The sequence below is a fragment of the Dermacentor albipictus genome, chromosome 3, assembly GCF_038994185.2.
Source record: "Dermacentor albipictus isolate Rhodes 1998 colony chromosome 3, USDA_Dalb.pri_finalv2, whole genome shotgun sequence".
NCBI lineage: Eukaryota > Metazoa > Arthropoda > Arachnida > Ixodida > Ixodidae > Dermacentor > Dermacentor albipictus.
Window position 1 is genome coordinate 142,109,370 of NC_091823.1, and position 14,704 is coordinate 142,124,073.

A 14,704-nucleotide genomic window follows, 5' to 3' on the forward strand; every position below is an offset into this window, starting at 1 on the left:
TAAAGAAGCCTAGGTTGTCCAAATGATTACGGCGTCCATTGCTTCTGCGTGCCTCATTATCAGATTGTGGCTTCGACGAAGTAAAACCCCATAATTCAATTAATTCATTTTAATTTGCTCAAGGAAAGGAATAACCGTCCCGATAAGTGTAGTCGTATTCTGCTGGCGCAATGTGGTGAAAAGAATGGTGCCACGGATCGCAGAGAGATATATGGAATGTGCTCAGCATGCTCATTCCAGGTTAAATGTTTGGAAAAAATAAACCCAAGACTTTTTACGGAGCTCCCAAAATTTACACCGTCATTGCCTAGGCGAATGTTAATTCGCTGTGATAATTTTTTCCCCTTTGGGTCGGTATAATATCGCCTTTGTTTTCTCAGAGTTAATTCTTAGGCGATTCATGTCTGCCCAAGTCTTTAAAGGGCCCCTCACGAGGTATGGCCATTTTGAGCTGACAGGCGCAGAGCATACATTGCGCGATAACGATCATGTCTGCGAAGTATTACACCGCTGCGCGCCGCGGAAAAGTCTGAAATTTCAAACCCAACGCCGTTTTTCCTTCTCCTCGCGGCCGCCGCGCTCCAAGCCGGAGGATGACGTAGTCGCGTCCCTGCGCCTACGTACTCGAGTCCGCAGTGTGAAGTCGCTCGTGGTGACACGTGACTTCGAAAATTATTCAAGGCACCATCTGTTATTTGTGTGATGTGTTGCTTGAATTGACAAACTGAAGTTTAGAGAAATAATAAAAAACAAACGGGACGTCTGCGTCTTTTTTGTTTTACTTCGCACCGAAGCAAGAGAGATGTCATTCCGCTTCGTCTGCTTGTTCCCACGGTCGTGCGGTCACGTGCGTAGGCACCGAAGCTATGCCATTTTATACCGTGCTCCAGCGCGTGATCATGTGCTGCGATCCGCTTGTTCTGCCTCAGTATTCGTGTAGCAGTGTATTATACAGCGAGTCATGTGTCCTTGTGCACCGCGCGCATAATCGTGCGCTGCGAAAACGAGACAACAGCGCGCGCGCGACGCCGTCAACGGACATGCGTAGCGCCGGGAACAAAACAAAAAAAAGAAGGGAGGGGGAAAAAAAGTGAAGGCGTGGCCCGTGACGCATGTGTCACGTGATCCTCGAGGTCCAGCACGGCAGAACGCAGGGAAGGTATTTCGCTTGCGGAGGCTAAATGGGGCGAGAGAAGAGAGCGTCTCGCTTGGCAGTGGAGCCCGCCTGCTGCTATAATGGGTTCGCGGCACCGAAATATTTCTATGTCGGCTATTAATGAGCCGCCTTGAAAATTTTTTTGCGGCAGAACGCTGCCAAGAGGACACGTAACAACTTCCAGCGTTTAAGCGAAATTTGCTATGGGGCCTGGAGAGGGGCCCTTTAAGCTTTCAGAACCACATTGGTTGTTCGCTCTAATTCACTTTCTACTGTTGCTGAAATACATACTGTAGTGTCATCGTAGTACGCGACAAACTGCGCATTATCTGTGATGTGTACGGTGTCATTTGCGTATATACGTAATAATAATGGTCATAAGACGTTCCCATGGGGGACTGCTTTTCTAACAGGCTGCATGGGAGATTTCGCGCTGCCGATATCTACGTACTACGTTCCGTGTTTGGTACGACTCGAGGAGCGAACGAGCCGTTCCACGGACGCCGTATTTCTCGAGCTTTAACAGAAGAATGGGGTAATTAATGAGGTCAAATGCTTTCGAAAATACGATGTACAGACCTATTATGATTCACATGCTGTTGAACGCATCTGTGACTTTTTTTTGCGTAACTCGTGCCGTTTCCATGGAACGCTGCTTTCTGAAACCGTGCTGTGCTGAAATTTCAACACAGTCAGTATTAAGCATGTAGCTGCGCTTCAGTATGGTCGTGAAAGTGGACGTGATTCCATGAAGGCGCACACGTTTGATTTGCGTGCTGCCCGAACAAATGCGCTTACACAGAACGGGTGAGCTGTGCACACCACCTTCAAAGCTTTTGTCCTGTCGGTTTCGTGGCTTTTGTAGATGCTCGATTCCGGTGAAGTGCGACGTACGTGGCGGAGTTTTCCCAACTCCAGTGGATATTCAGTCTTTTTTCTTTTATTATTTTTTTTTTCTTGTTATTTTTCACGTCATTGTCTTCTGCTGGAAGACCGTGGACGCCGCAAGGCTCCCACGCGCCGAGAGAGCCACGCGTAATGGCGGCCACTTTCTCGAGCTTTTTAGATTCGTTTCAACACATGCGCTGACGCAATGCGACTTCTTTTGTCGACAGTGTCGCGCCAACGCGTGTCTGAAATGAGCAAGAATTAAAGCCCTGCGCCGGTCACGCTTCTCTTTCGGGACGGCATGACTTTGGCAAGCACGCTAACAGCCTTTCGCGCGTCGTGTGTTGTTAATCGTGTTCACTCAACGGAACCCGATGATGGCTCCAGGGCCACCGTTCGGTTTCTCAGCACGACGGTGCGGGTTCGTTCCCTGGTCGAGGCAGTCTCATATCGGTAGAGTCGCGATGCAAAAGCGCTTGCGTACTGAAAGTAGCCAACCTTAGGATGTCGGAATTAATCCGGATTCGACGGCTATATGGTGAGTCGCGTAGCCTCCCGTATCGCATTGGTACCTTTAAACGCCACCGAAGAATGGGACTTGTGCTTTCGTGTTCCCTCCGGGTCTCATGGATATATACCTAGATATCGTCGCACTGGAATGTCAAAGAAGTAACCAAACAGAGCCGTTGCACTGAGTTATAAAATTCAGCGTGCTCTAGAGTATGAAGTAATAACTTCTTATTCGCGCTGAAATTCGAACGAAGGCGTAATTCTGCAGCAGAACTGATAGTTGAGCGTGTTGGTACGAATTCATAGTAAAACATTTTGCGCGCACAATCGACAAGGACACAGTGAAGGGGCACACACGAGCGCTCGTGTGTCCGCCTTCACTGTGTACTTGTCGATTGTGCGCTCAAAATGTTTTACTATGAAGGCGTAATTCTTGAAGTCAGAGCAAGAACTGCTGGCAGCTTAGGAACTTCCGCGTGGGCCGGGAATGAGAGAGCTAGTACTGAAACATGATATCATACGTTTAAAATTTATCGCACCGGATTTTAAACATATAATGTCATGTTTCCGCACTGTGTCACGTCCGGCCCGCACGGAAGTTCCTAAGCTGCAAGCGGTTCTTGCTCTGACTTCAAGAATTATACGGCTTCGTTCGAATTTTCGCGTCAATCAGGAGTTGTTAGTTCCTCCTTAAGAGCGCGAAATGTGATTTTAATTGTCTCGCAAACATTCTTTGACCTCGATAACGGCGTCTCTTTGTTGTTTCTCGTTTCTTTATTTCACCTAACGGTATGAACATTGTCGCATCGAACCGAATAAGAAGCCCGACGCCGTGCGAAACAACAGTTCGCTTGCTTCTCAATGTCGCCTTTTCTTTTTTTTCTTCCTCTCGCGTCCTGCGGTGGGACACTGGCTTGGTCAGCGGACGCGCCCTGCACTCGTATTAGCGAACGGGAGCACTCTTGGCACAGCGTCGCCGTTTCTTGCCGAAAGGTGCGCGCATTGTTCGCGCTCCGTGGACTAAGCAATCAGGTGGCGGCGACGCGACCAACGTCACGGACAAGGAGCCGCTTCGAATGAGATTGTGTTCGTTAATTCATTCTCGGGAGTAAACGGGCCGCGCGGGGGAAGGCCCAACTGCACCGCCAGCCCTTCGGTGAAAGCACCGCGGAAGGGTACGGAATCTCGGCGCTGTCCGTGCTTGTCGCCCAAAACAGTGCGGCGAATGCAGCACCGTCACGGTGCTGTGCAGCATATCTTGAGTGTGCATGTCACAAGCACACGACCGATGCGCGTTGAATTAAGAGGGGGCGTCAAGGTCGTGCTGGAGCTACGTTTGAAGAGAGCCGCTGCTGCGGGGCTGTGGCGTTAAGCCGCTGTGACCGCGAACTCGTGCGTCCCATTCCCGGTCACATTCCGAAGTGGGCTTGTTGCAAATAAGAAAAAATTAATAAAATACGAATGAAATTATATAAAGATCCAGAGGAAAAGATGATAGCGGTAACTCTGGGTAGCCGTACGTGCACGCGTGAGCGCAAGATCAAACACATAAAGGGCAACAGTGATTTCCAAATCCAATAATTATTAGCTGGCGCCTCAAGTCTTCAGAATTTGGAGAAGTTGATATGGGGATCGATATGAACTCTTACGACGCGCCACACCTCGAGCTCACCCGCGTCAAGGTTCTTAAAAATGCTGAAAATGATCTATGGCAGCAGTTACGCAGAGCTCGAGACTAAATTTGCCGTGCCCGTCCACGAGCTCCCGTACACGTTCGTATGACAATGGGAAGTTGTGATCCCGACGAACTAACCTGTCAGATATCTCTGCGACAAAGTTATTTCGATGCGTGAACGCAGGACAAATGGTATTTCTATCACAGGTGTGTACAAAACGCACACTTTACGCTCCGCTATACTGAACAGCCGAGAGAAAAACAAATCCGAACTCGGACGAGCGCCACATCTGTCAATGGAAGTGGCTGCGAAGGTGCTGAGATCAGCACGCACCGGAGCTCCGTGCATTTCCAAAGCGTGCAGTACTGAGGCGGACAAAGGCGACCTTGTTACGCGTCGGAAAAGTCGTCGAAACGATAGCGGTGCTCACACCGTATGAAAGCCTTGCGCGTCAAAGTTCGGTTACTCCTTCGATGCGGCTCCATTTCGATACGGTTTCGTATAGCAGAGCTTGCATGTCTTGCGGCAGTCCATTGCAACGTGTCTCTCATCAGAGCGGCATGCCTCTAGCAAAGGCGGCTCTTCACTTTCTCGGATATCGGTCAACACACCGTCGTCATTGACATCGCTGTCCAGCCGTAATCGTTGTCGCATGCAGTTGCGGGACTTTGCGCCGAATTGCGGGAGGTTCTTCACAAATTTGATCACGCTGGCGGTAGTCACTGTAGTAACTGCTGGGACGGTGAATGAGTTGAGAGTGAGAATAATCGCTGCAGTTTTCTGTTTCCTCGCGCTATTTATTTACGGGCTTTGTGATTTTACAGCACATTGCTTATTAACGGCTCTCACAAATATCTGTAGCAAGCAAGGTCTATTTGGTTGCTGCTTAATACGTGGTGCGTTCGTCGACTGGCAAGACATGGGAGAAACTGAAGATGAAGGACGCGAACGAACGAGGGTTCTTACAGGCGATGCTGCAATACGCTCGTCTGAGCACCTCTGCTTGCCCGCTTAAGAACATCAGTTGGCCAAAACCAACTAGCAGATGGAACATGGGGCAAGTCTGTGGATGAACATTCCTGCCAGACATCGAGCATGTGCGTCGCTCATGTGGCATTCGTGGTTGCATTACGGGCCGTTTCTCTTTAATGCCGCATAACAAACCTAGCTCAGTATTATAAAGCGTCTATAACTTAATTACCGTGCGCGATTAGATATGCGCTTCTTGTCGTGTTCGAGCTGATAGCTGTCGCGAGTTACGGGCGTCAAAATGGCGGCAAACAAGGAAATGAATCGCGCATACGATAACGGTTATGTACTCACGTGCCCGTATTTGTACTCTTCCAAAGAGCTTCGACCTCCGCTGCGACGTCACAGACTACAAGCCGGAAGAAATTACGCATGCGAGTACGCACGGGATCGGTTGTGTCCCGTTTGCCCCTTTTATCGCTTCCGCGCCCCAGCTGATAAGTCTCTTGTCGTCGCTTTCTCGCGGGGAATGCTTGTTCATGATAGTCGGCGTGACGGAAATCTATCTTACTTATCGAGCCACAACGGCGCCTCAGTCCCCCCGCCTCCCCCCCCCCCTCCCGCCCTTGGTTACAACGAAATGACTAGCTGCGTGATGATTTGCGAGGAATTTGCATCTTGACAGCGCCTTCTGGCGACCTTATGGACAGCATGTCACACAGCGTTATGTCCATATTCTCCACCAGCGAAACTATATTTCGGACATGGCCAACGCCTTATAGAGAAACCATTCACGCAACAAGAGCACTTGGCCCAGGGTTCGTTACGATGCCTCAGTTTATCGGCACTCCATTCGACATAGTGGCTGACAGTGACAGGTTTCATATGCATATACGTGGTAATGTTTTTTTTCTTTATTAAATGCAAAGCATTTCTTGGCGAACATTTGCCACTTTGACAGTATCTATCTAGCCGACTACGTCTTTGTGCTATCATGGTCGTTTCGTTTACTTGGCATGCACCGAAATTGGCATAGTATGACACGAGACTAGAGAGAGAGAGAGAGAGAGAGAGAAAATGATAAATGAAAGGTAGGGAGGTTAACCAGGACTGAGCCCGGTTGGCTACCCTACACTGGGGAAAGGGAAACGTGGACGGAAAGATTAAAGAAAGAAGAGAAAGTCCACCGGGGATATCGTTCAGTCACTCAGTCCGGATTACAGACGCTGACTCAATCCTGTATCTTTCAAATATCGCAGCAGCGCTTTTGTGGCCTTTTGTAGCTGCGATATACGAGGCCATGGTCCCAAGATCTTGTTCAAGGTGAACGGTTTTCTGTCTAACTGGTTGAGAGCTGTGCAGAGATCTTGTCTTTCATTTTCATATGATGGGCATTAGCACAGTAGATTGGAATGGCTGATAGCGCCGAGTGCAATGCCTGCGGTGTCGAAGAAACTATAGACACGAGAGTAGAAAGAACACAAATGATAGGTCATGACATGTATGTCATAACATGCGTGTCGTGTCGGTCATGAAACAGCCGTCAACGCCTTGGTGCGCTCATGGTCATCGCGTTCACTTGGTGGGCTCCCCGCACACTGCTTCGCCTAACATCGATTCCCGCAGTACGTGGACTCTGCCGGCCTTTTCTTCCTTTCTTCACCAGCATTCCCCCTTTCCCCCTCCCCAAATGCAGGGTAGCCAACCGTGCACGTACTTGGTCAACCTCCCTGCCTTTCCATCTTCGTTTCTCCCTCTCTGTCTTATACGGGGAACAAACGAATTCAAAAAATCTGTTTCAAGAAATGCGGCCTCCAATCCTCAGGCTCAGTAATGCATTAACGTTTAATTTAACACGTATCAGTGCTTAGAAAAAAAATGCCTTGCTGACATATACCAGTAGAAAGCCAATTCATTTCGCCACAATCTTGAAGGGAGTATATCGCGAAAATCTTCCTCGCACGGAAGTTTCAGTAAGCACTACACAACTTGATTACCATTCTCCTATTGGGGCGCATCAAATGATGTCAGAAATTGCAGAGTTAATTAGAGAAACTGTTGACCAGCTGACACGACACAGCGATATGGTGATGGGCAACTACGTGTTGTCTGTGCCTTCAGCTTTGACGTTATTATCGCGCGTTATATGTCATGCACTTCGCTGTTGCTGCCATTTCACTCTGCGCTTAGACGCGGGAAACCTTGAATGTCCTCGAGACGCTTTAATGTTTTAGCTACGTGACTATATATTACCGCCACGCGCCACCGGACTGTACTTTCCCTCACGATTTCCCTGCAGTGGGGCCAAGTCTGCGAGGGCTAGCTGCAAACGCAGCCGCTTGCGTGGGCGTCAAGTTGCGGACGGATACCTCTAGATGTGTTTGCCCTCCTTATCTGAAGTTGAGGCGCTCGCAGCTTCTGTAGTGCTGCACGGAACTGCTCGGACAGAGTATGCGCATGGTCAGATGGCACATTGCAAGCAGAGAGATTAACCCGTCCGCTTCGGATTACGCACCGCCTCAGCAATTTTTTCACTTACTCTATCTCCGTCTGTGCCTCTGGAGGAGTGAGACCCGCGAGCCGAAAGGTGTGCGCTGCTGTGTTGCAAGAAACCCGAGGCGTCGACGCACGTACAGTGCGCGTATTGCAGCAACTACACTGCAGTCGCGGACTCGCGCAGCTGGGCGTTACATTTTGTCACATTCGTCGCCGCGCATCGTAGCCTTAGTTGCTTTGGCGCTGTAAGACCTTACGTAACTAACATTCGTCGTGAGCGGCGACTGCTAAACTTGGAGATTGCTTCTTAGCCACTCGGAGGTGCTGATGCAGAAGCGAGTGGCAACGAGCGTGAAGACGCTTCTGTTTACTGACAGTGGCTGTGAAAATTATTTTAAAAAAATAGAAATGACGTTTGTCGTATTTATTTCGCCGTTCTTTTCTCAGGCTCAGACGGTGTTAATGCCGAGTGCCCAGGGCGCCGCTCAGCGTTGCCACACGCTGACGATGTCTGCAGCACACGTCTAATTTTCTCCTTCAAGGTCACCTTGGCGTCCCGCGACGAGGCAATTGTGGCGTCCAATAGCGCACGTTTCATATATAGCGTACACCCGAAGGAAAACGGTGCTGCGTCAACTCCTTCATGAATGAACAATTAATTTCTGGGGTTTTACGTGCGCAAACCAAGGCATCACTATGGGACACGCCGTAGTGGGGCACTCCGGGTTGGTTCTGACCACCCGGGGTTCTTTAACGCGCAGTCTCCAATGCACGGTACGCGGGCGTTTTGGCATTTCGTCCCCATCGAAATGCGGTCGCCGCAGCCCCGATTTGATCCCGCCGCCCTCGGACTTAGCAGTGCGACGCCGAAGGCACTACGTCAGCACGGTGGGTAACTCCGTCATGCTAGTGTATACCTCCTAGTCCGGACACTTTTTGAAGCGAAGCTATCTCGGCCAACCTCACTATGGTTTAGCGCTCGTTCACACCGATTGCTTGAAGACGTCGTGCGGCCCCCAAGTTACCCCCGAAGCAAATTAGTAAACAGCTATATTAAGTAAGGATAGTAGTATTTTTAACTAAATTAACAAGCATGGTATAAGGCGCGTTCAAGCAAATGAGAACGCACCTCACTCAATGACCGCACGCACTCGCTCTCAAATCGCTGGAGTGAGGAATTGCGGCAGCAGCAGCGAGCGAAGCGACCTTCGTGCTGCCCCTCGCTTCAGCGCGAACTAAGCGGCGAGAGCGCAGCGCGCACGTAGCTATCACCACGCGGCGCACTCTGTACCCGTCGCAGATCGCTTTCAAGATATAGGGCCCACGTGACCGCGCCATACGCTGCCGCCGCTAGAGTAGAACGCCCACCTCCCCTCCCCGTCCCCCGGTGTTTTGCGCGCGAAATCGCGCCTTCATCGTCGCCTCACTATCGCACGCTTTCACTCGCACATACAGCATGCTATAGCACCTGCACTTTATACGAAACATCACGGCGAAGCCGACGGCGGAATTGCGCCTGGAGTGTCCATGTAATTGCTATCGCAATAATAGCATTCGCCTCATTCAGCTGGCCCAAAAAAGTTTACACAAGCTATTCACATTGGGCTCTTCCAGTCGTTCGTAAAGACCGATCGGTTGCGCGTTCGGTAACAAAAAGTTCGTTATTCCCACCGGTAAGCTGTTTTTCTTACTGATATCCGAATGGCACACGCAATGTGCCAAGTTGTGAACCCTGGGGTCGTATTTAGCAAAGTTCGTCGTCTGCATGCGCTGTGTTTTTTTTTTGTTTTTTTTTCTAGCGAAGGTAGTGCAGCTACTGAACACACACAATGGGCCAGCTTGCCATCGTGCAATCTACCCACAGAAATATTTAAATGGCCGTATGGTTCTTTCATTCCGAGCATCCGGTGGCATGCATGCTGCGAAGACCGCATTCCCGTGGGGCTGCCATACAAAGAAAAACCCCGTGTGTGCCTGTAAGCCTGCATAGCAATATGACCGCAAGGTGTCGGAATCGATTCGCAGAGCTTCGCGGCGCTGTCCCTTGTTGCCCGTTCTATAGAGCTTCAGGGACAGAAGTCCCTTGAACATGCAGTCATGTCCTCAATAATGATAATAATAATAATCATCACCGTCCGCCTATTCTATGTCCACTGCAAGACGAAGCATTTTCCACCAGCAATATTCATTTAACCCTGTCTCGCGTCAGTTGACTTCATCCTGCCTCTGCAAGATTTGATATCATTGCACCATTTTATCTTTGGTCGTCCGCGTGTTTACATTTGCTTGGCATCCACAGTTGCTCCAATAGTCTACCGGTTATCTGCTCTATACGACAAACCATAACGCAACTTGAATGTCGTCTACAATCGTTTTGCTAATTTATACCGCTGTCTTAATATTACCGAATAAACTTGAAATCTTCCTGCATTTCGTTAAAGGATACAAAGCGCTTCCTCAGTGCAGTACTAGATTGCGAGAGCCATCGCGGCACTCGAGTTCTTTCTTTTTTCTCCTACTCCTTTCTTTCCCCTTTCTTTTAAACTTCTTTGACACGCAAACGCCAAACAATATTCCACATCAAGAAAAATGTTAAACTTGTTCAGCTTTATTTCTAGTCATGGAAAGTACAATCGTATACAATAAAAACAATGAATCGTTACTCTACCTGAACTAATAAGTCTAGTAATTATTATTTATATCTGGTTGTCCGAACCATCCACAACTGAAATCTCGCATCAGCGTATCGAAAACGCTGCTACAGCCTCTGTCTCTTCTCGCGCTTGAAACTAAACTTTAAGGTATACAATTGTTAGCGTGCGCAAAATCATACCAGGGGCCTCCAATAGCTTGAAATTATTGGAGGACTCTGATTACGCGTTGACTTCTGCTCGATTAATTAAGCCGCGATGGGGCGATCCTCGCGACGTATTCGAGCTGGCGCAGCGATTCGCCTTCCACACCTAGCGAAACGCGAGAGCCTCCTTTCTCTCGATTCGCGCCCCGTGCGCGCTTTCACAATGGCTCGACGCGGGCCGAGTTCGTCATCCTTCGCGGGCCGTACACGCCTGCTGGGAGCCGAAGCGCCACGTGTGTTTTCGTGTGGGCGCGCGCACATATTCAGTCACCGGTGGCGGCTGCTCCGTCACGCTGCCGATTTCTTGGGCAACCCCCGCAAAAGGACAGGCTTTGCACAGACGCCAGGGACTTGGAGCATTATTCAAAAGACTAGCGCAAAATAGCAGGGACAAAGACAGAGAAGACGACAGGACGAGCACTAAACATCAACTGGTTTTACTGAGAGCGAAGGTACATATATACATTTCGTTGGCGCATGCGCACACAGTGTTAAAACAGTACAATCTCATTCTAATCAAAATGTGGCAGACTGTTCTGTAAGTACATTTTTTCTTTTTTTGGACAAGGCAAGTGAAGCCGTGCTGACACAGCTACCTTCACCTTCCCTGTCAATGTGAAAGGCCTCACAAATCTCGTGCCCCCACCTTATACATTTTGAACACACCAACTAGCCCAGCTTTCTGCCTTGATCGACTTGGAGCAGTCCGTCGCCATCATCGCACCGCATTGCATTCCGTGCGTGTGTGTACGCATGTGCGCGAGCTGTCGGCAACAGGCGCGGCAACGGTTTCGTAGACGCCGTGCCGGGATCCGCCATGTCTCGCATGCAGAGCGTGACCGGCCGGTTTTCGGTGGGTACGCGCGCCTTCCGCGAGCCGGACACTCGTGTTTGCGGCGCGGTGCGGACGCACATCGGCGGTGACCGCGTGCAAGATACACGCGAGCGTCACGGCGGCTGTGACAGAAGCCTGGCTGGATTATTCTTCGCTTCGTTTCACTCAGAAATGTACCCCTGCTCGCCCTCGAACGAGGGTATTATACGTAAAGCGGTGAGATGGCAGGCTGATACAAGTTATCCTGTAAGCAGGTGATGATACGCGAACGATAGGTCACGTACAATATTTTGACAAGGGGCCACACTGTTCGTAAATTATTCAACTGGAGCTTTCGGGAGTAACTTGAAGCAAAAAAGAAAGAGCTTAAGCTTTGGTAATCTAGTTACGCAGCAGAAAAGTATATTATTATTATTATTATTGCAGCATGCAGCCACCGCAAGCATAGCCTTCTAGATGCGTTTTCGTTACCCAGAGGCAGCCATTTCTAAATAATAATAATAATATTTGGGGTTTTACGTGCCAAAACCACTTTCTGATTATGAGGCACGCCGTAGTGGAGGACTCCGGAAATTTTGACCACCTGGGGTTCTTTAACGTGCACCTAAATCTAAGCACACGGGTGTTTTCGCATTTAGCCCCCATCGAAATGCGGCCACCGTGGCCGGGATTCGATCCCGCGACCTCGTGCTCAGCAGCCCAACACCATAGCCACTGAGCAACCACGGCGGGTAGCCATTTCTAGGATGTGCATTTGGACACTACCTACGTGCCACGAAGACTCTGAGAGTTGTGACCTCTGTCCACATATTGCGGAGGCCAAGCCAGGCAAGAATGCGTCGAAAAGAACAAATTTTACACGAAAAATAAATAGCGGTGGCCGCCGGTGTTCGAGCTCATGATTCCAGACATAGAGTTTCTGACTACAACACCTAGATGGTAATCCGACGCCACCGTCTATGGGAGTTTCTTAAGGGGGCACCGTGCCGTCATGGGAATGACGGTATATGTGTCTGCGAGGCTCGTGTTGGCTGGTGTTGTAAGAGGCTTCGTCTAAAACGTGGATATGGCTACGCAAATAACGCGTTCTCAAAGTAAAATCTTCATAAAATGTTTACATTGACGCATATTACATCTTTACTCACCCAGAGTGCATGACCAAGCGAAGAAAAGCAAGAACAGACGACCAACTGTTTCAAAGCGAGCGCGAACCTTGTCGTCTGTCCTCCAACTTTAGCGGCCCGCTGATACTTTTTACATAACATGTAGTCGTACACGCAATAACAAGTGCTCATAGTTAAACAAAACATGTTTTCGCGTAATAATAAAGCTAAAACAGCTTTTCACGGGCTGTTCTAGTAGCAAATGAATCATTGTGACACACGGAACGGTACTTGTCAAGCGCGTCTTCAAGGTGTCCCGTCTCTACGAGAACGATGCCAATCCGAAGTCACAATATACCGGCATTCCCATGCATACCACAGCGCAGCAGCGCCAGATTTCCCTCTAGGTAATGTAGTGAGAAACTCTATGATTCCAGAGACGGAAACATCAGTGAAGTCCATTCGTTCTTGTTTTTCTCTCCTCTCACGTCCGTTGTTCGAGAACACGAGCGGGGAGCATTCTTTATATCAGCATGAGAAATGCCACAGCCAGTCCGTCCTCGGGTTTGTTGAGAAAGCATCGCGTTCAACCTCGTGGATCTCGGTTTTCTCGCTCTCTTCGTTTCGCGGCCCATTTGAAAGTAATCGCGTGCTCTGCGCGGCTCCGGAGGTGAAGCGCGCGACGCGCCGCGAGGTGGAACCTGTCCTCTCTTGCGACACTTGACCTCGCCGGGGTGAGAAATAATCCCCCCGTGACGAACGACGCCGTAACACGTCTGAACAACGTGTACCTGTACTCAACCCGCTCGCGGGACAATTAACACGGGGCGGACGACGCAGCGACACAGGAACTCGGTTGTCCCGTGAGCGATTCAGCAGATATCGAGGGCCGTAGTATAAGCAGCATACATACGCGCTTCGCAGACAATCGCATGTCCGCTTCGTCGCAAAGATTTCTCCTCGCGACATGGTGTCAACCTTGGCGCGCATCTATAAAGACCTCTTATGCTGTAATTGTTTGTAAGATAAAATGTCAGCCAATCCTGAAGCACAATGCTATAATAATATATAATGTAATGTTATTATGATTACACATACTAAAGCTATACGCTCGGCGTCCGCCATTAGCTATACGGTTGTTATAATACATAAATTAAATATATATATATATATATATATATATATATATATATATATATATATATATATATATATATATATATTGTGTGTGTGTGTGTGTGTGTGTGTGTGTGTGTGTGTGTGTGTGTGTGTGTGTGTGTGTGTGTGTGTGTGTGTGTGTGTGTGTGTGTGTGTGTGTGACGCTTCCGTAATGTATATACAGTCCGATAGTAGCGTTCCGATGCAGTATCACTAAAGCTCGCTGACGCCACCGCTTATTAGCACAGCGTACGTATCTCGACTTGGCGCGCTTATGCAAGGCGCAGGCATTGTATGCCGCCTCGCTCAGCTCAAGTCTGTGGGCGGGTGTCTCCAGTCTCTGCGGGCATCCGCTAATGCGAAACCGTGGCCGGTGATCGTCAACCGGCGTCCGATTGGTGCACCTTGTCAGCCACTCACGGCGGCCAAACGGAACGCGGTTGCGCGACCGATGAGCCTGTGTGCGCGCCCGCCTTGCGTGTTTTGAGGCGAAAGCGTCAAATGGCCCATGGAGCCAAAGAATTGCGAGAACACCTAAGCACTTGCACGGCCGCGGCGCGACCAGCCGGGACTGTTTGGCTTGGATGGGCACGGAAAATGCGTCAGGAACGCGATGGGAACACCGCCGCCCGAGGCGTCCTGTGCCCCACACGGATGGATGGATGGATGTTATGAGCGTCCCCTTTGGAACGGGGCGGTGGGTTGCGCCACCAAGCTCTTGCTACTATACTGCCTAATATTCTACCTAGGTGAAACAATGAAAAAAGACAAACAAAAAAACACTATGAACTACCACGCCCAAATTTTCTGATCCCCTATTGCGAACTGTGCTTTTGTACGTCTCCGTCTTTTGTCGTTTCCCTACTTTTCTTCCACCAATCCTCCAGTCGCCTCTTACTAATGTCTATTGCGGACATGTTTGCTTTACCACTGCTCCCTCTGAACCCAAGGGCTTCAAGGAGGCCAGTGGTGCCTAAGTCGACCGCTGTGTAGACGTCTTCACATTCTAATAAAGCATGCTCCGTAGTTTCCCTAGCTTTACCACAGCAAGCACAT

At 49.6% G+C, this 14,704-nt stretch overlaps 1 protein-coding gene across 3 annotated transcripts in view; it reads left to right on the forward strand.

The window, feature by feature from the left end:
- The window catches only part of LOC135905337 (ETS homologous factor-like), a 477,295-nt gene that overhangs the window by 282,384 nt on the left and 180,207 nt on the right, over positions 1-14,704 (forward strand). The window lies entirely within an intron of this gene.